This window comes from Heptranchias perlo, chromosome 9 (assembly GCF_035084215.1).
Source record: "Heptranchias perlo isolate sHepPer1 chromosome 9, sHepPer1.hap1, whole genome shotgun sequence".
NCBI lineage: Eukaryota > Metazoa > Chordata > Chondrichthyes > Hexanchiformes > Hexanchidae > Heptranchias > Heptranchias perlo.
In genome coordinates, this window is record NC_090333.1 from 79,545,712 (window position 1) to 79,567,788 (window position 22,077).

Genomic DNA, 22,077 nt, shown 5'->3' on the forward strand with positions numbered 1-22,077 from the left:
TTCTGTCAGTGAGTGAGGTATCGAGTGATTCTGTCAGTGAGTGAGGTATTGAGTGATTCTGTCAGTGAGTGAGGTATTGAGTGATTCTGTCAGTGAGTGAGGTATCGAGTGATTCTGTAAGTGAGTGAGGTATCGAGTGATTCTGTCAGTGAGTGAGGTATCGAGTGATTCTGTCAGTGAGTGAGGTATCGAGTGATTCTGTCAGTGAGTGAGGTATCGAGTGATTCTGTCAGTGAGTGAGGTATTGAGTGATTCTGTCAGTGAGTGAGGTATCAGGTGATTCTGTCAGTGAGTGAGGTATCGGGTGATTCTGTCAGTGAGTGAGGTATCGAGTGATTCTGTCAATGAGTGAGGTATTGAGTGATTCTGTCAGTGAGTGAGGTATCGAGTGATTCTGTCAGTGAGTGAGGTATCGAGTGATTCTGTCAGTGAGTGAGGTATCGAGTGATTCTGTCAGTGAGTGAGGTATCGAGTGATTCTGTCAGTGAGTGAGGTATCGAGTGTTTCTGTCAGTGAGTGAGGTATCGAGTGATTCTGTCAGTGAGTGAGGTTTCGAGTGATTCTGTCAGTGAGTGAGGTATTGAGTGTTTCTGTCAGTGAGTGAGGTATCGAGTGATTCTGTCAGTGAGTGAGGTATTGAGTGATTCTGTCAGTGAGTGAGGTATCGAGTGTTTCTGTCAGTGAGTGAGGTATCGAGCGACTCTGTCAGTGAGTGAGGTTTCAAGTGTTTCTGTCAGTGAGTGAGGTATCGAGTATTTCTGTCAGTGAGTGAGGTATTGTGTGATTCTGTCAGTGAGTGAGGTATCGAGTGATTCTGTCAGTGAGTGAGGTATTGAGTGATTCTGTCAGTGAGTGAGGTATCGAGTGATTCTGTCAGTGAGTGAGGTATCGGGTGATTCTGTCAGTGAGTGAGGTATCGGGTGATTCTGTCAGTGAGTGAGGTATTGAGTGTTTCTGTCAGTGAGTGAGGTTTCGAGTGATTCTGTCAGTGAGTGAGTTATTGAGTGTTTCAGTGAGTGACGTATCGAGTGTTTCTTTCAGTGAGTGAGGTAACGAGTGATTCTCTCAGTGAGTGAGGTATTGAGTGTTTCAGTGAGTGAGGTTTCGAGTGATTCTGTCAGTGAGTGAGGTATTGAGTCTTTCTGTCAGTGAGTGAGGTATCGAGTGATTCTGTCAGTGAGTGAGGTATCGAGTGTTTCTGTCAGTGAGTGAGGTATCGAGTGATTCTGTCAGTGAGTGAGTTATTGAGTGTTTCAGTGAGTGAGGTATCGTGTGATTCTGTCAGTGAGTGAGGTATCGAGTGATTCTGTCAGTGAGTGAGGTATCGAGTGATTCTGTCAGTGAGTGAGGTATCGAGTGTTTCTGTCAGTGAGTGTGATATCGAGTGATTCTTTCAGTGAGTGAGGTATCGAGTGATTCTGTCAGTGAGTGAGGTATCGAGTGTTTCTGTCAGTGAGTGAGGTATCGAGTGATTCTGTCAGTGAGTGAGGTATCGAGTGTTTCTCTCAGTGAGTGAGGTTTTCAGTGTTTCTGTCAGTGAGTGAGGTATCGAGTGATTCTGTCAGTGAGTGAGGTATCGAGTGATTCTGTCAGTGAGTGAGGTATCGAGTGTTTCTGTCAGTGAGTGAGGTATCGAGTGATTCTGTCAGCGAGTGAGGTTTCGAGTGATTCTGTCAGTGAGTGAGGTATCGAGTGATTCTGTCAGCGAGTGAGGTTTCGAGTGTTTCTGTCAGCGAGTGAGGTTTCGAGTGATTCTGTCAGTGATTGAGGTTTCGAGTGATTCTGTCAGTGAGTGAGGTATTGTGTGTTTCTGTCAGTGAGTAAGGTATCGGGTGATTCTGTCAGTGAGTGAGGTTTCGAGTGATTCTGTCAGTGAGTGAGGTATTGAGTGTTTCTGTCAGTGAGTGAGGTATCGAGTGATTCTGTCAGTGAGTGAGGTATCGAGTGATTCTGTCAGTGAGTGAGGTATCGAGTGATTCTGTCAGTGAGTGAGGTATCGAGCGACTCTGTCAGTGAGTGAGGTTTCAAGTGTTTCTGTCAGTGAGTGAGGTATCGGGTGATTCTGTCAGTGAGTGAGGTATCGAGTGATTCTGTCAGTGAGTGAGGTTTTGAGTGTTTCTGTCAGTGAGTGAGGTATCGAGTGATTCTGTCAGTGAGTGAGGTATCGAGCGACTCTGTCAGTGAGTGAGGTTTCAAGTGTTTCTGTCAGTGAGTGAGGTATCGAGTGATTCTGTCAGTGAGTGAGGTATTGAGTGATTCTTTCAGTGAGTGAGGTATCGAGTGATTCTGTCAGTGAGTGAGGTATCGAGTGATTCTGTCAGTGAGTGAGGTTTCGAGTGATTCTGTCAGTGAGTTAGGTATCGAGTGTTTCTGTCAGTGAGTGAGGTATCGAGTATTTCTGTCAGTGTGAGGTATCGAGTGTTTCTGTCAAAAAGTGAGGTATCGAGTGATTCTGTCAATGAGTGAGGTATCGAGTGATTCTGTCAGTGAGTGTGGTTTCGAGTGATTCTGTCAGTGAGTGAGATATTGAGTGTTTCTGTCAGTGAGTGAGGTATTGAGTGATTCTGTCAGTGAGTGAGGTCTTGAGTGATTCTGTCAGTGAGTGAGGTATTGAGTGATTCTTTCAGTGAGTGAGGTATCGAGTGATTCTGTCAGTGAGTGAGGTATCGGGTGATTCTGTCAGTGAGTGAGGTTTCGAGTGTTTCTGTCAGTGAGTGAGATATTGAGTGTTTCTGTCAGTGAGTGAGGTATCGAGTGATTCTGTCAGTGAGTGAGGTATCGAGTGATTCTGTCAATGAGTGAGGTATCGAGTGATTCTGTCAGTGAGTGAGGTATCGAGTGTTTCTGTCAGTGAGTGAGGTATTGAGTGATTCTGTCAGTGAGTGAGGTCTTGAGTGATTCTGTCAGTGAGTGAGGTATTGAGTGATTCTGTCAGTGAGTGAGGTATTGAGTGATTCTGTCAGTGAGTGAGGTATCGAGTGATTCTGTCAGTTAGTGAGGTATCAAATGAGTCAGTGAGTGAGTGAGTTTTCAAGTGAGTCTGTCAGTGAGTGAGTGAGGTGTCGAGTGAGTCTGTCAGTGAGTGAGAGGTGTCGAGTGAGCCTGTCAGTGAGTGAGTGAGGTGTCGAGTAAGTCCGTCAGCGAGTGAGTGTGGTGTCGAGTGAGTCTGTCAGCGAGTGAGTGAGGTGTCGAGTGAGTCTGTCAGCGATTGAGTGAGGTGTCGAGTGAGTCTGTCAGCGATTGAGTGACGTGTCGAGTGAGTCTGTCAGCGAGTGAGTGAGGTGTCGAGTGATTCTGTCAGTGAGTTTTCGTGTGATTCTGTTAGTGAGAGGTTTTAAGTGAGTGTCAGTGAGTGAATGAGGTGTCGAATGAGTCTGTCAATGAGTGAGGTGTTGAGTGAGTCTGTCAGTGAGTGAGAGTTGTCGAGTGAGTCTGTCAGTGAGTGAGTGAGGTGTCGAGTGTGTCTGTCAGTGAGTGAGGTTTTGAGTGAGTCTGTCAGTGAGTGAGGTGTCGAATGATTCTGTCAGAGGTGTTGAGTGATTCTGTCAGTGAGTGAGGTTTCGAGTAAGTCTGTCAGTGAGTGAGGTTTCGAGTGAGTCTCAGCGAGTGAGTGACTGAGTCAGGTAGACAGTGACAGAGTGAATCCCTTAATGAATCAATGAGTGAATGAATGTTTAAATGATTGAGTTTATCAATGAATGAGTGAAGTTTTGTGTGATTGAAACTCTCGGTGAAGAGATACTGTCCCCTTTGCAGATACCAGCAAAGTTGAAAAGAGGAGGAGAGAAGACTTGTTAAATGAAGATAAATCAGGATCGAAGAGATAGGCGACACCAAGCTTGAGGTTTGCAGCCTGAAGGTTATAAGAGGGAGGTCAGGAGTTCTGCAGGGTTTTGAGGTCCTGAGAAAATGGGAGTTGGAGTAGGAGGTGGTGCTGAGAGTCTGTAGTTCAACACGAGGAATTTGTAGGCAGGAGGAACGATGGGTAGGCTGGTACGTTTGGAGCTTAGAGAGGAAAGTACAGTGGGTAATGGAAGCTAATATGGCTAAGATATAGAAAGACAAGTTAAGTTGCATTGGAGAGAGAGGTTGCAGACTGAAGCTGAGAGAAGCAGTGCCTGTTTGATATGACATGTTATTGTGAACTTGGATCTTCAGAAAGGTTTTTCCAAGGTTACACATCAGCAGTAATTCCACAGAACTGATGGTAAAGGACGGCCCTGGGTAAATAATTAATGGGTGAAAACCGGCAAACGCTGGGCAGCCAGATAGGAAGCTTTCAGGCTGGACAGAGTTTGATCAAGTTTTCCCAGGGGATGCTGTTGGGACCCTTGCTCTTTTTCATATATACTGGTGATTTGGACTCAGGGTATTGTAAGTAAAATCTCGATCCAGCACATCAATCCATTATAGAGCAAAAATTAAGGTTCAATCCAACCAGGCTTGGAAGGATTTCGATCATTGAATTAATTGGAAACATAGAAACATAGAAAATAGGAGCAAGAGTAGGCCATTCGGCCCTTCGGGCCTGCTCCGCCATTCAAAATGATCATGGCTGATCGTCTAACTCAGTACCCTGTTCCCGCTTTTTCCCCATATCCCTTGATCCCTTTGGCATTAAGAAATATATCTATCTCCTTCTTGAATACATCTAATGACTTGGCCTCCACTGCCTTCTGTGGTAGAGAATTCCACAGGTTCACCACCCTCTGAGTGAAGAAGTTTCTCCTCACCTCAGTTCTAAATGTCCTACCCCGTATCCTGAGACTGTGACCCCTGGTTCTGGACTCCCCAGCCATCGGGAACATCCTCCCTGCATCTAGCCTGTCTAGCCCTGTTAGAATATTATATGTTTTGATGAGATCACCTCTCATTCTTCTAAACTCTAGTGAATATAGGCCGAGTCGACCCAATCTCTCCTCATACGTTTTTTTTCTTATTCGTTCATGGGATGTGGGCGTCGCTGGCGAGGTCGGCATTTATTGCCCATCCCTAATTGCCCTTGAGAAGGTGGTGGTGAGCCGCCTTCTTGAACCGCTGCAGTCCGTGTGGTGAAGGTTCTCCCACAGTGCTGTTCGGAAGGGAGTTCCAGGATTTTGACCCAGCGACGATGAAGGAACGGCGATATATTTCCAAGTCGGGATGGTGTGTGACTTGGAGGGGAACGTGCAGGTGGTGTTGTTCCCAGTCAGGACGTTAGTCCTGCCATCCCAGAAATCAGTCTGGTAAACCTTCATTGCACTCCCTCCATGGCAAGGACATCCTTCCTCACATAAGGAGACCAAGACTGCACATAATACTCCAGATGTGGTCTCACCAAGGCCCTGTATAACTGCAGCAAAACATCCCTGCTCCTGTACTCAAATCCTCTTACAATGAAGGCCAACATACCATTCGCCTTCCTAACTGCTTGCTGCACCTGAATGCTTGCTTTCAGCGACTGGTGTACAAGGACACCCAGGTCTCGTTGCACCTCCCCTTTTCCCAATCAATCACCATTCAGATAATAATCTGCTTTTCTGTTTTTACAACCAAAGTGGATAACCTCACATTTATCCACGTTATACTGCATCTGCCATGTTCTTGCCCACTCACCCAACTTGTCAAAATCACATTGGAGCCTCTTTGCATCCTCCTCACAGCTCACATTCCACCCCAGCTTTGTGTCATCAGCAAACTTGGAAATGTTACATTTGGTTCCCTCATCCAAATGATTGATATATATTGCAAATAGCTGGGGTCCAAGCACTGATCCCTACGGTACCCCACTAGTCACTGCCTGCCACCCGGAAAAAGACCTGTTTATTCCTACTCTCTGTTTCCTGTCTGTCAACCAATTCTCAATCCATGCCAATATATTCCCCCCAATCCGATGTGCTTTAATTTTGCACACTAACCTCTTGTGTGGGACCTTATCAAAAGCCTTCTGAAAATCCAAATACACCACATCCACTGGTTCTCCCCTATCTATCCTACTAGTTACATCCGAAGATTAGGTAGCAGATGCAGTTTAGTGTAGATAAGGTATCAAAATATAATAAGGCAGCAAGGGACCTAAAGTGGAAATAAGTGTTCAATGGAACAGAACGAGTTCAGCACGCTGATTAGTAATGATTCTAGGCTGATAGTGAGGAAATCAATGAAACATTCAGCACAGTCTTTAGCTCTAATACTCCAGTAAAAGAACTCCCAGCTATTTTGAAGAAGAGCAGGGGAGTTCTCCCTGGTGTCCTGAGCCAATATTTATCCCTCAACCAAATCACAGTAACAGATTATCTGGTCATTATCACATTGCTGTTTGTGGCACCTGCAAATTGGCTGCCTACATTACAACAGTGACTACACTTCAAAAAAGTATTTCATTGGCTGTAAAATGCTTCGGGGCGTCCTGAGCTCATGAAAGGTGCGATATAAATACAACTCCTTTACTTTCTAGCTGCAGTAACCAATCAAATAAGGTACTGGGTGACATCGGCAGAGGGATAGAACGCAAACAAAATTTCTGTTGCTATATATTCGTCAGACACTATCTGTACTGTGCACAGTTGTGCTGACCTTATTATAGAAAGGATATTATCACCCTTCAGAGGGTACAGAGACAAGCAAAAAAGACTTTTCCAGGTTATCAGGATGTTTAAGTTCCCGAGGAAAGCTTTGCTTGTTTGCTTTGCAAAAGTGATGTCCTCATTATAGTTTTCAAGGTTATGAATGGTTCAAACAGCAGAGAACAAGAAATTAAAAAATGAAGATAATTGGAGATGAAAAGGGAAAAGAGGGGGAACTTTTTCACCCCAAGAGCGGTAAAATTGTGGGATAAACACAGCATAAATACAGCGGCTACAAGAGCAGGTCAGAGGCTGGGTATTCTGCAGCGAGTGACTCACCTCCTGACTCCCCAAAGCCTTTCCACCATCTACAAGGCACAAGTCAGGTGTGTGATGGAATACTCTCCACTTGCCTGGATGAGTGCAGCTCCAACAACACTCAAGAAGCTCGACACCGTCCAGGACAAAGCAGCCCGCTTGATTGGCACCCCATCCACCACCCTAAACATTCACTCGTTCACCACCGGCGCACTGTGGCTGCAGTGTGCACCATCCACAGGATGCACTGCAGCAACTCGCCAAGGCTTCTTCGACAGCACCTCCCAAACCCGCGACCTCTACCACCTAGAAGGACCAGGGTAGCAGGTGTGTGGGAACACCATCACCTCCAAATTCCCTTCCGAGTCACTCACCATCCCGACTTGGAAATATATTGGCTTTTCCTTCATCATCATTGGGTCAAAATCCTGGAATTCCCTACCTAACAGCACTGTGAGAGAACCTTCACCAGACGGACTGCAGCGGTTCAAGAAGTCGGCTCACCACCACCTTCTCCAGGGCAATTAGGGATGGGCAAAAAATACTGGCCTCACCAGCGACGCCCACATCCCGAGAATGAATTAAAAAAAGGTTACTTTTGAAAACAATTAAAGCAGAGAGTATTAATGGATTTCAGATAATTACATGGGTTTCAGGAGAAAGGATTGAGGGATATAGTGAGACCCTGGGAGACGGGTTTGATCTCTGAACAAGTGTTAGACTTGTTGCACTTGATGGCCTTTTCCTGATTCTAAAGCTCCTTATATTCTTAGGCCTAATTCATGACAGGATTTTACTAGGAGTGCAGGAGAGCTGTTGGAGAAGCAGTGTTCACATCTTGGACCAATTTGAGCTTCATAGAGTCTTAAGGAAGTTCCAGAGGAAAAGAATAAAAGAGAAAACCCAACTCCTTCAAGGGAGCTTTAGCAATGGAAGAGCTTTAGCAATGGAAGAGCTGTTGGAACTCAGAGGAGATCACGTGGCCAAGAATGATGAAAGATGAAGAAAGCCTAAGGATGGAACGGTCAAAGATAAGAAGGGATGGCTGATGATTGAGTTTCTGAAAGACCTAAAGAAACTGTGTCTGTGAAGGAATTATAAAAACAAGATCGTCATTGCCTGCTGGAGGACACGGAGATCGAGATCAGGATGTGGTAATGGGATGACCGAAGCCAGTGGGGGTGGAATTGGTTTTGGTTGGTTGTTCAAGGCGGGCGGAAGCGAATTGTCAGCCAGTTTTGCACCCCGATTGGTTTTCTTTTCCATCGACAATAAAAAGTGTAATGGTCCGATAATCTGTGTTAGTGATAAATATTGACCAAGACAGCGGGGAGAACTCCCCTGCTCTTCTTTGAAATAATGTTACAGGATCGTTTATGTCCACCTGAGAGGGCAGATGGGACCTTGGTTTAACGTCTCACCCAAAAGATGGCACCTCCATCACTGGAATGTCAGCCTGGATTATGTGCTCAAGTCTCTGGATTGGGACTTGAACCTATGACCTTTAATGACTTAGTTGCTGAGCGTGCTCCCCACTGAGCCACAGCTGACACAGTTAACAGCGAATGCATGGATGTAGGGGAGGGGGCCCCTCAAGTGGATGACAAAGGTCAAAGGACCAGTGATTAACTGCAGCACAGAAAAAGCAATTTGAGAGGACGCCGGGCAGCCACGATCACAACTCTAGCGTGAGACCATATGATAGTAACTGTTTTAGCCGTGCTCAGTGCTGGCCCCTTTGGTTAATAAGTGAATCTCCAAAGTGTTCAAGAGGTGCATGACACAGCATGCAGATCACACTGACAACCAAGGATTGGGCTGGAACTTTTAAACAATATATCTCGTGATGTGGGCGTTGCTGGCATCCCGATTGCCCATCCCTAGTTACCCCTGAGAAGGTGGTGGTGGGCCTTCTTGAGCTGTTGGTCGCGGGTTTGATACAACTGAGTGCCTTGCTGGGCAACTTCAGAGAGCAGTCAAGAGTCAACTGCGTCGGTGTGGGACTGGAGTCACATACAGGGCAGACTGGGTAAGGACGGCAGGTTTCCTTCCCTAAAGGACATCAGTGAATCACTCGGGTTTTTATCACAGTCAGTTTTATTGATACCGGCTTTTTATTTCCAAACATTTTCAAGGTGAACGGTAGAATGGGAGCGGGAGAGATTGAAGGGATGACATAGGATGGGGGTAAGTTTGAAGGCTCATGTGAGGCTAGGAGAGATACCATGAAATCCAGACAAGAGAGTGCACCAGTGGGTCACTGAGTTCGCCAGTCAGTCTCATTTGGATCTGCGACCCAGTTTCACTGTCCCATCCACCGCGACATCCCCAGCGATATAAAGGACCCTCACATCACTCCAGTCCGGCAACATTCGGTATTCAGAATCGCAACTGGATGTAAAGTGGAAAATATTCCACTGTGTAATACCATCACTCCTCACCTCAATGCATGACCCTAAAACAACGAGAGATCCAGCAGCAATCATTGCCTAAAAAAAAAACCATTCAAACTCATTTATGCGTGTAATGTGCCTTCAAAGCCCACCTCAGATTTAACTGTGATTGGCACCTTAATCCCACCAACCTATGTTCTCTCAGGACATGCGTGATTTTTAATAGGTGTGAAATAAACTAATTAAATAACTTGAGACCTTTGAATACTGATGTAAATCCTCGTTGAGCACCCGCTCTTTCAGTCATACAGAGGAACACCTGCTAGTCCTTCACGCCTCACACCACCTGGCCTCCATGTTAATTAACCCGCTACAATCCCCTTCATTGTCCTAAGCTCAGGACTATCAGTAAAGGCAAACACTTCACAGTCGTTCTTGAGCTGGTCTCGATCAATATCCGCCTCAGACATGAGCCATCTCCCTAAGGATGATTCGGGACATCGTCTATCGTGTTGTGAGGCACTGGTACATTAGTGACCCAGCAGAGTTCTGGTTTGCTCCACAATTTTCCGGAGGCTGAATGAGATTCAGTTCCATAGGCCCTGCCCCACCGTACACTGAGATAAAGTTCCATAGACCCTGCCCCACCTTACAGTGAGATACAGTTCCACAGACCCTGCCCCACCTTACAGTGAGATATAGTTCCATAGACCCTCCCCACCGTACAGTGAGATTCAGTTCCATAGGCCCTGCCCCACCGTACACTGAGATAAAGTTCCATAGACCCTGCCCCACCTTACAGTGAGATACAGTTCCACAGACCCTGCCCCACCTTACAGTGAGATATAGTTCCATAGACCCTCCCCACCGTACAGTGAGATTCAGTTCCATAGACCCTGCCCCACCGTACACTGAGATGCAGTACCATAGGCCCTGCCCCACCGTACCCTGAGATAAAGTTCCATAGACCCTGCCCCACCGTACAGTGAGATATAGTTCCATAGACCCTCCCCACTGTACACTGAGATATAGTTCCATAGACCCTGCCCCACCATATACTGAGATACAGTTCCATAGACCCTGCCCCACCGTACACCGAGATATTGTTCCAGAGACCCTGCCATACCATACGCTGAGATTCAAGTCCATAGACCCTGCCCCACTGAACACTGAGATACAGTTCCGTGGACCCTGCCACACCGTACACTGAAGTACAGTTCCAGAGGCCCTGGCACATCGGACACTGAGGTACAGTTCTGTAAACCGTGCCCCACATCGCACAATGAGATACAGTTCCATAGACCGTGCCGCACCATACACTGAGATACAGTTCCATAGACCCTGCTCCACTGCACGCTGAGATACAGTTCCAAAGGCATTGCCCCACTGCACGCTGAGATACAGTTCCATAGATCCTGCCCTCTGCACGCTGAGATACAGTTCCAAAGGCATTGCCCCACTGCACGCTGAGATACAGTTCCATTGATCCTGCCCCTCTGCACGCTGAGATACAGTTCCATAGACCCTGCTCCACTGCACGCTGAGATACAGTTCCATAGACCCTGCCCCACTGCACGCTGAGATACAGTTCCATAGACGCTGCCCCATTGCACGCTGAGATACAGTTCAATAGACGCTGCCCCATTGTACGCTGAGATACAGTTCCATAGACGCTGCCCCATTGCACGCTGAGATACAGTTCCATAGATCCTGCCCCTCTGTACACTGAGATATAGTTCCAGAGGCCCTGCCCCAGCATACTCTGAGGCACAGGTACATAGACCCTGCCTCACCGTACAGTGAGATACAGTTCTATAGACCCTGCCCCACTGTACACTGAGATACAGTTCTATAGACCCTGCCCCATCATACACTGAGATACAGTTCTATAGACCCTGCCCCACCATACACTGAGATACAGTTCTATAGACCCTGCCCCATCATACACTGAGATACAGTTCTATAGACCCTGACCCATCATACACTGAGATACAGTTCCATAGACCCTGCCCCACCATACACTGAGATACAGTTCCATAGACCCTGTCCCACCATACACTGAGATACAGTTCCATAGACCCTGCCTGACCATACACTGAGATACAGTTCCATAGACCCTGCCCCACCATACACTGAGATACAGTTCCATAGACCCTGCCCCACCATACACTGAGATACAGTTCTATAGACCCTGCCCCACTGTACACTGATATAAAATTCTATAGACCCTGCCCCACCATACACTGAGATACAGTTCCATAGACCCTGCCCCATCATACACTGAGATACAGTTCTATAGACCCTGCCCCACCATACACTGAGATACAGTTCTATAGACCCTGCCCCATCATACACTGAGATACAGTTCTATAGACCCTGCCCCATCATACACTGAGATACAGTTCTATAGACCCTGCCTCATCACACACTGAGAGACAGTTCTATAGACCCTGCCCCATCACACACTGAGAGACAGTTCTATAGACCCTGCTCCACCATACACTGAGATACAGTTCCATAGACCCTGCCCCATCATACACTGAGATACAGTTCTATAGACCCTGCCCCACCATACACTGAGATACAGTTCTATAGACCCTGCCCCATCACACACTGAGAGACAGTTCTATAGACCCTGCCCCATCACACACTGAGAGACAGTTCTATAGACCCTGCCCCACCATACACTGAGATACAGTTCTATAGACCCTGCCCCACCATACACTGAGAGACAGTTCCATAGACCCTGCCCCACCGTACACTGAGATACAGTTCTATAGACCCTGCCCCACCATACACTGAGATACAGTTCTATAGACCCTGCCCCACCATACACTGAGATACAGTTCTATAGACCCTGCCCATCATACACTGAGATACAGTTCTATAGACCCTGCCCCATCATACACTGAGATACAGTTCTATAGACCCTGCCCATCATACACTGAGATACAGTTCTATAGACCCTGCCCCATCATACACTGAGATACAGTTCTATAGACCCTGCCCCACCATACACTGATATACAGTTCTATAGACCCTGCCCCATCATACACTGAGATACAGTTCCATAGACCCTGTCCCACCGTACACTGATATAAAATTCTATAGACCCCACCCCATCACACACTGAGATGCAGTTCTATAGACCCTGCCCCACCATACACTGAGATACAGTTCTATAGACCCTGCCCCATTATACACTGAGATACAGTTCCATAGACCCTGCCCCATTATACACTGAGATACAATTCCATAGACCCTGCCCCACTCTACACTGAGATACAGTTCCATAGACCCTGCCCCATTATACACTGAGATACAATTCCATAGACCCTGCCCCACCATACACTGAGATACAGTTCCATAGACCCTGCCCCATCATACACTGAGATACAGTTCTATAGACCCTGCCCTACTCTACACTGAGCTACAGCTCCATAGACCCTGCCCCATCATACACTGAGATACAGTTCCATAGACCCTGCCCCATTATACACTGAGATACAATTCCATAGACCCTGCCCCACTCTACACTGAGATACAGTTCCATAGACCCTGCCCCATTATACACTGAGATACAGTTCCATAGACCCTGCCCCACTCTACACTGAGTTACAGTTCCATAAACCCTCCCCATCATTCACTGAGATACAGTTCCATAGACCCTGCCCCATTATACACTGAGATACAGTTCCATAGACCCTGCCCCATTATACACTGAGATACAGTTCCATAAACCCTCCCCATCATTCACTGAGATACAGTTCCATAGACCCTGCCCCATTATACACTGAGATACAGTTCCATAAACCCTCCCCATCATTCACTGAGATACAGTTCCATAGACCCTGCCCCATTATACACTGAGATACAGTTCCATAAACCCTCCCCATCATTCACTGAGATACAGTTCCATAGACCCTGCCCCACTCTACACTGAGATACAGTTCCATAGACCCTGCCCATCATTCACTGAGATACAGTTCCATAGACCCTGCCCCACTCTACACTGAGATACAGTTCCTTAGACCCTGCCCCATTATACACTGAGATACAGTTCCATAGACCCTGCCCCACTCTACACTGAGATACAGTTCCATAGACCCTGCCCATCATTCACTGAGATACAGTTCCATAGACCCTGCCCCACTCTACACTGAGATACAGTTCCATAGACCCTGCCCCATTATACACTGAGATACAGTTCCATAGACCCTGCCCCACTCTACACTGAGATACAGTTCCATAGACCCTGCCCCATTATACACTGAGATACAGTTCCATAGACCCTGCCCCACTCTACACTGAGATACAGTTCCATAGACCCTGCCCCATCATACACTGAGATACAGTTCCATAGACCCTGCCCCACTCTACACTGAGATACAATTCCATAGACCCTGCCCCACTCTACACTGAGATACAGTTCCATAGACCCTGCCCCATTATACACTGAGATACAGTTCTATAGACCCTGCCCCACTCTGCACTGAGATACAGTTCCATAGACCCTGCCCCACTCTACACTGAGATACAGTTCCATAGACCCTGCCCCACTCTACACTGAGGTATAGTTTCACGGGTGCCAGCTAGCGACCTTTGCGCTGGGATACAGTTCCATGGACGACATCAGCTACCTTGCTCTTGTTTCCATTCTTCATGCGCCAAGCCGAGGTTGTGGGCAGGTTGTTCGATGATGAAGACTGTCACTGTTGAGTCCAAGCCAACCTCGGCCAACATCCCACAATGAAAAAGAAAGAAAGAACTTGCATTTGTATAGCGCCTTTTATGACCTCAGGATGTCCCAAAGCGCTTTACTTTTGAAGTGTAATGTCGGGAAACGTGGCAGCCAATTTGTGGCCAGCGAGGCCCCACAAGCAGCAACGTGGTTCGTGGCGTTGTTTGAGGTTAGTGATGAATGGTTACGGTGAAGGCTTTTCTTTCATTGTTTGTTACGGCTTCACGATTCAGAACAGGTAGGGGCAGGGCTAGACACAGAGCATTCCTGACAGCCAGCAGTGCTCCACAGCTGACATATGAATCCACAGATCACAGCGCGAGATGGAAGATGAAACTCACTACCTCTTTCTACTGCTCTGAATTCACTTGGGACGGGGAAAGAGGCACAGGACTGGGACAAACTAATCCTTCATCCCTTCTGGCCGTGACACACGCAGGCCCATTTTCTTTCTGGCCTAGAATGAGCGGTCGTGACAGCACTTTCATTCCGCAGGCCTCTGATCTGGTGATATAATAGCGGCTACCTGTAATTCCACCTGCACCAGTCCCCGGTGGTCTCCGAGCAGCGATAAGCCAGAGATTAGCAGCTACTGCAGTCCAACACAGCTGTTAATACAAGTTAATACCACATTGTATAAATCCCTGTAATCAGCATCCCCTCAACATCAGATCAAAATTGTAGTTTGTTTCAATATTTTCTCATGCCGGCCTTATTTGTTTATTTGTCAGATGTTTGCCGTATCAAGTTCAGGAATGCTAATGCTGAGGTATGGAGCAAAAGTTTTGCACCCAGTCTCAGCCCTCGGTTATGGATAGTTAAGCTTTGCCCTGCTCTGCCCCATTGATGTATAAAAGAAAGGATTTGCATTTCTACAGCGCCTTTCAGGACCTCGAGGCATCGCAACGCGCTTTACAGCAAATGAAGTACTTTTTGAAGTGTAGTCACTGTTGTAATGTAGGAAACGCGGCGGCCGATTCGTTATTAAAATATTGGAGATGCGGAGGAAAGGGCTGTTTGACCGAGTGGGGCAGCTGGAGGCGGGGGGAAATGTGATCGAAACTCCAGGAATAGGTCTAACCAGAGTTGGCAACCCTGAGTACAGTTCCCTTCGGTCACCTCACCTGAATGACTATTCTTCATGTGGGGGCTGAGCCAGTGAATGTAAGCAGGCTCTTTGTCTGGGCAAGGCATCAAAGCTGAACCAGTCATAACCTCACCCAAAGACAACACACTTTGGAATTCTCTACCCCATAGGGCTGAGGATGCTCAGTCATTGAGTACATTCAAGACTGAGATCAATAGGTTTTTGGACACTGAGGGAATCAAGGGATATGGGGATAGGGTGGGAAAGTGGAGTTGAGGTCGAAGATCAGCCATGATCTTATTGATGGTTGGGCAGTGTCCTAGGCCCAACCATCTTCAGCTGCTTCATCAATGACCTTCCCTCCATCATAAGGTCAGAAATGGGGATGTTCGCTGATGACTGCACAGTGTTCAGTTCCATTCGCAACTCCTCAGATAATGAAGCAGTCCGAGCCCGCATGCAGCAAGACCTGGACAACATCCAGGCTTGGGCTCACAAGTGGCAAGTAACATTCGCGCCAGATAAGTGCCAGGCAATGACCATCTCCAACAAGAGAGAGTCTAACCACCTCCCCTTGACATTCAACGGCATTACCATCACCGAATCCCCCACCATCAACATCCTGGGGGTCACCATTGACCAGAAACTTAACTGGACCAGCCATATAAATACTGTGGCTACGAGAGCAGGTCAGAGGCTGGGTATTCTGCGGCGAGTGACTCACCTCCTGACTCCCCAAAGCCTTTCCACCATCTACAAGGCACAAGTCAGGAGTGTGATGGAATACTCCCCACTTGCCTGGATGAGTGCAGCTCCAACAACACTCAAGAAGCTCGACACCATCCAAGATAAAGCAGCCCGCTTGATTGGCACCCCATCCACCACCCTGAACATTCACTCCCTTCACCACCGGCGCACTGTGGCTGCAGTGTGCACCATCCACAGGATGCACTGCAGCAACTCGCCAAGGCTTCTCCGACAGCACCTCCCAAACCCGCGACCTCTACCACCTAGAAGGACAAAAGCAGCAGGTACATGGGAACAACACCACCTGCACGTTCCCCTCCAAGTCACACACCATCCCGACTTGGAAATATATCGCCGTTCCTTCATTGTCGCTGGGTCAAAATCCTGGAACTCCCTTCCTAACAGCACTGTGGGAGAACTTTCACCACACGGACTGCAGCGGTTCAAGAAGGCGGCTCACCACCACCTTCTCGAGGGCAATTAGGGATGGGCAATAAATGCCGGCCTCGCCAGCGACGCCCACACCCCGTGAACGAATAAAAAAAAAAAAAAAAAATGGCGGAGCAGGCTCGAGGGGCCGAATGGCCTACTCCTGCTTCTATTTCTTATGTTTCTTACACACAAACGCACAAACATGCATGTATGTGCACACTGGCACACACACGCACATGCACATGTACACACACACGCACATGCACATGTACACACACACGCACGTGCACACATATGCATATGTATACAAACACACCCACCATACATGCACTGCACATGCACATGTGACATCCACATGCACACACACATGCATACACACGCACAAACACACACACGCACATGTACATACACATGTGCATGCGCAAACACACTTTTTAGTGGGAGTCACTGGATTGTACGGATTAGCTGGATACTCAGGCTTATTTTTCCCTCCCTATCTCAGTGGATTGTGGCCAACTGCAGTGTCCCTACCGCCACTCCACGAGAGATCGACTAACTCCACAGACCAAACGTGGAACATTCCTGATCTGCAAGGCTCAGTTGTCACACCAAACCGAGTATTCACCCCGAGCCACCAATAAACCCCAAATTCTATCATTGTAACATGTACTGGGCATTGCTGGAGCAACGAAATGGATATGAATGATGTGAACATCCCATCAGTCAGTGACCCGACTGGGCAGTTTCTGAATACTTCTGGATACTTTCTTATGTTCCTACATATTCTACTTGTAGACTGAGCCAGTGTCCTGATACCACAAACCATTTATTCAGTCCTGCGTGAAATCCAAACCCAAAATGATAAAAAAATCACAGAGATGAGCCAAGTGTCACTGACACCATTAGAATAGACTGAGCGCCAGTTTGGAACAGTACACGACCGGGTAAAAGGGGACGATTCACTCCTGCCTGGTACTGTACGGCCCGTGTGTGTCTCAGTGTCGGCTCCTGTACATATACAGTACACACTGGGTAAAAAGGAACAATTCACTCCAGTCCGCTACTGTACGGCCCGTGTGTGTCTCAGCACTAACTCTTACATTGGTACCGTATACCCGCCCTACAGAATGCAATGAGCTGGGATGAAGTAAACCCAAAGAGAGGGGCTCTTTGGCTGCAGTATGTGTGGCCCACATTTCTACATCAGACTGAACAGCCTGATTAAGGTTCGACTATCGCAGAGTGCATTTTAAAGGGCCTGCCCCTCCACAGGCAATGTGTGACAAGCCTTTTCTCATTCGTTTGCCAGGAATCGCAAATGACGTCACACCATCGCGGAATCGACAACGGATTTTCCCTCCCTCGCAAAACATAAAAATTTGTTTCCCAAACACGAAAGTAGCAGCCCTTCGTTTCTCTCCGTCTCTAACAAAGAGTTGCTAACTCTGGGTGGACGTATTCCTGGAGGTATGATCACATGACCTCCTCCCTCCCACCGCTCTGCCTTTTTTATCCCCCCCCCATATCTCCGATACTTTTATAACAAATAAACAAAAGTGTTCAAAGAAAATGAAAAGAACACACAATTTTTTTTTTAAAGCCCCTGTGTTTTTACTCCCGGGTTTATTTTCGCTCGCAGCAGTGTCCGGGAGATTAATCATTAATTCCCCGGAGATTCCCGGACAATCCTGGGGGGTGGGGCACGGGCTGGCGGCGAACCCCGAACTCTGACATCCGTGCTACGTCCGCAGACGCCGCACTCTACGGAATGCCAGTGCTTTCCACAGGCTGCAAAGGATGATCGGTTCTCAAGGGGATTAACTTAACGGCCGGGTTTTTCTAACCCAGCCGTGGCTTTGTGGAACTCTGTGTGACCCGATCGGGAGAAGCCCGGAATGAAAGCATGTGGGCCGCAGCCTGTCCACGCTGAGAGGCATCAGCCGCAATAACGCCGCGATCCCAGGCAAACACGGCCTGTGTCAGCGATTGACTGCTCCCTTTATTCATCCCGACTGCTAATAATTCGGAGGCATTCCTTTCTAACACGGCAAAAAAAAAACCATGAGCCGAGAGGGCATACCGGAGCCCAGACAAGCAGTCTTTTCTTCCTGGGGATTGGTTCAAAGGGCAAAGGTCAAGAAAATATATGTAAACTCTGGAAGCAAGCTCTCATCGGAGCGAAACAACACAAAGGGAAGGAGTGAATTGCTCTTGGAAAAATGTTTACCTTTGCTGATCTGCACTCAGTCTTTAAGCCCTCTTCACTTACTCTCATTTTAATTAAACTTTAATCGGAATCCTTCAGGAGAGGAAAAAGAATGGGTTTTCTACATTATTTAGAACAAATCTCTTTTAACCCTTGCAAGCACCGGTGACAGTAGATGGGTGGTGGGGGGGGGGGGGGGGAGAGAGGGAATTAACCCCTTCACAGCCACCCATCGAATTCACAATTCGATCTGCAATGGCCTGAGTTCTGTTCAAGGCATCTTATCAGGTCTCTCAGAAACGGCTCAAAGTGCCGGGCGCACCACAAAGTGCTCTCGCGTGCGGTGACTGTTGCTATGTTGGTCGCCAGCTCTGGTTGGACGTGTTCCTGGTGACCTCCTGCCTCCAACCGCCCGGCCCCCACTCTCCCGCCATTGGTCACCAATTGGAAGGCGAGCGGACTCGTCTTTATCTGACTGGATGATCCTTGGCTGCCAGTCTAACAGCTTTTTTTTTTCAATCGCCAATATTTCTGTAACTAATAAATAAAAGTGTTCAAAGAAAATGCAATTTTATTTAACGCCCCTATGGTTTTTATCCTGTGCTTTTTTTGCTCGCAGCAGAGTCCTGGAGATTAATCTTTCATTCCTGGAGACTCCAGGGCAATCCTGGAGGGTTGGCGACCCCTAGTCATGCGGCAGCCATTTCGCAGAGGGCAAGGTCCCATAAACGGTTAATCTGTTTAGTTTTGCTGGTGTTGACCGAGGGAGGAATGTTGTCCAGGACACCGGGAGAACTCTCCGGCTCCTTTTTCAAATGTGCCGTGGGATCTTCACCATCCATCCGCACCACCGAAACTGGCAGATTGGTTGAAAGTTTCTCGGAAGGGTGCCTCCCAACACCTATCGTGGGCTCGTGTCTGATCCCAGCGGAGGGGACCAGCTCCCTCAATACGCATTTGCACTCAGCCCCTGGGCTGTTTCATTCCATTCCAATTTAAAAATGAATGGGTAAGGCATTCTTTTAAGAAAAAACAAACACAGGGCTCAGTTGGTTAATCCAGCACCTGGCGTGGTGCTGAGCCAGAGAGATAAGGAACATCCTAGGTTTGATTCCCCGTGTGGAGCCAAGCCAGAGAGGGTCATGCCCCAACCGACCTTTGCCCTTGGGCTAGGGAGGAGAGGGTTGGTGGGGGGGGTGGGGGGGGGTTTAGAAAGAATGAGCTCCTTCCTCGCTGTTGAAGGGTGCACTGTGTGGCTGGCGGAAAAGGACAGGGTGGGACCTTGCTGTGATGCACTCAGTGGTGGAATAGTGCCACGCCATTCACAGGTGAAGAATGACCAAAGGCCCACTATAATGCGTGAAATCATGCCCCAGGGAGAGTCACTACTTGTGCGAGAAAATCGAAGGTACAGTTATCGCTGCTCACAGGCTGCATATACCGTTCAATGTATATTTCTATATGTCGCTAACTTCATGTTCCAGCTTTCTGATTGGTTCAGTGCAGGCTAATTGCTAAGTTTTCTGATTGGTTCAGTGTTTCTACCGTGAAAAAACAACCAATAATATGCTCGGGGAAAATAATCCAGCTCCCTCTTTCTGATTGGTTCATTGTTTCTATTGTGAAAAACAACCAATGAGATACTACATTGCAACCGTGACGACATTTAAAGTAGTTCATTGGCTGTAAAGCACGTTGGGACGTCCTGAGGTCGTGAAAGGCGCTATATAAATGCAAGTTCTTTCTTTACTGGACAATATTTATCCCTGGACTAATGTCACTAAAAACAGATTATCTGGTCATTATCTCATTGCTGTTTGTGGGATCTTGCTGTGCACAAATTGGTTGCCACGTTTCCTACATTACAACAGTGACTACACTTCAAAAGTATTTGATAGGCTGCACAGTGCTTTGGGACGTCCTGAGGTTGTGAGAGGCAAGTTCATTCTTTTTCTTTTAACCCTTTGTTTCCACAGGCTGGCAAAGGTGCACAATGTAAAGTAAAGAGGGTGGATATTTGGGGAAAAGGTCGAGATACTGCAGCCTCTTCCTGGAAACAAGCCTGAGCCAACTTCCTTACAAGGCCCAAATCATTCCCAGGAGTCAGCATTCCAATCCAGGAGGGGGAATAAACCATCAATACCAACCCACCTGATACCCACTCATGGGCAGTGACCCAAGCTATCAGGATCACTAGCTCATGTAGGCAAGGGCCCCTTGACCCAGGCAATATGCTGGACAAAGGCCAAATTCATCCAACCACTGAATCTTCACTACAAATCAAAAGGAAAAAACCCTTGCAAACTCAGCGTTCCTCTAACCACCGAGCTGGCCGTTTCCTGAAGTCCATTCCTCTCCTCCGTGCACAGCCGCAGGTCCATGTGATCTCCTCCCCTGGTTTCGATCACCTGAGGGGGGGGGTCGGAGAGGAATTTTCCAGAGTATTACACAGTTGCGGGGGTGAGTGGGAGGTGAGGGAGTGGGAAGAAGTGTTTAGTCAACTTGGTCAGGCCAACATGGTGTGGGACCAGGCTTGACGGACCAGCTGGTTTTTTTCCTGCCCGTCAATGTTTCGTATGTTTCGTGCGATCGTACAGGTACGATCTCGACCGTTCTCTCCAGCAGCACCGACTCGTTCCCTCCCCCACCCCCCCACCCCCAACCTGGTCAGGGTTGCCAACTTTGGTTGGGCTTATTCCTGGAGGTTTCATCACATGACCTCCAAACGCCCTGCCCGGTCAAACAGCCCTTTTTCCTCATCTCCAATATTTTGATAACTAATAAACAAAAGTATTCAAAGAAAACAATTTCTTTTTAAAGCCCCTGTGATTATTTTTTCTCCTCAGTTCCTCGCAGCAGTGTCCTGGAGATTAATCATTAATTCCCAGAGACTCCAGGACAACCCTGGAGGTTGGCGACCCTACCCTTGGGGGAGCCAGAATTTGTACCCTCCCTTTGGTAAAATGCCCCTTTCTACAATGGGAGAGAGGGGGTGGGGGATTGATATTCTGAAAAGGTGAGACCCAAATGGGCTGAAAGGTTTGCTTCGTCCAGCAGTGCAGGGGACAGAGAGCTAACACAAGCATATCCTCCTGCTATGGCTCCTACAGAGAAACCATGTTAAACAGCCTCTCTATAACACCCTGTCCCTGACTAAAACTCTCTAAGAAATATCATTACCTCTAAAATAACACCCACTGACATCCCTCTCGCTCTCTCTCGTGTATAAAATTATGATAACAAGAAGATGAAAGAAAGACTTGCATTTATATGGCGCCTTTCATGACCTCCCAAAACGCTTCACAGCCAATGAGGTACTTTTGAAGTGTAGTCACTGTTGTAATGTAGGAAATGCAGCAGCCAATTTGCGCACAGCAAGGTCCCACAAACAGCAATGAGATAATGACCAGATCATCTGTTTTTCTGTTGATGTTGGTTGAGGGACAAATATTGGCCAGGACACCGGGGAGAACACCTACTCTTCTTCGAAATAGTGCCAAGGGATCTTTTACGTCCAATCTCCTCTAATGGGTCATTCACCCTAACAGCCTTCTCACTATAAAACTATCTGCGATGCTGCAGCCTCTGACACAGCATCCATTGCTGGT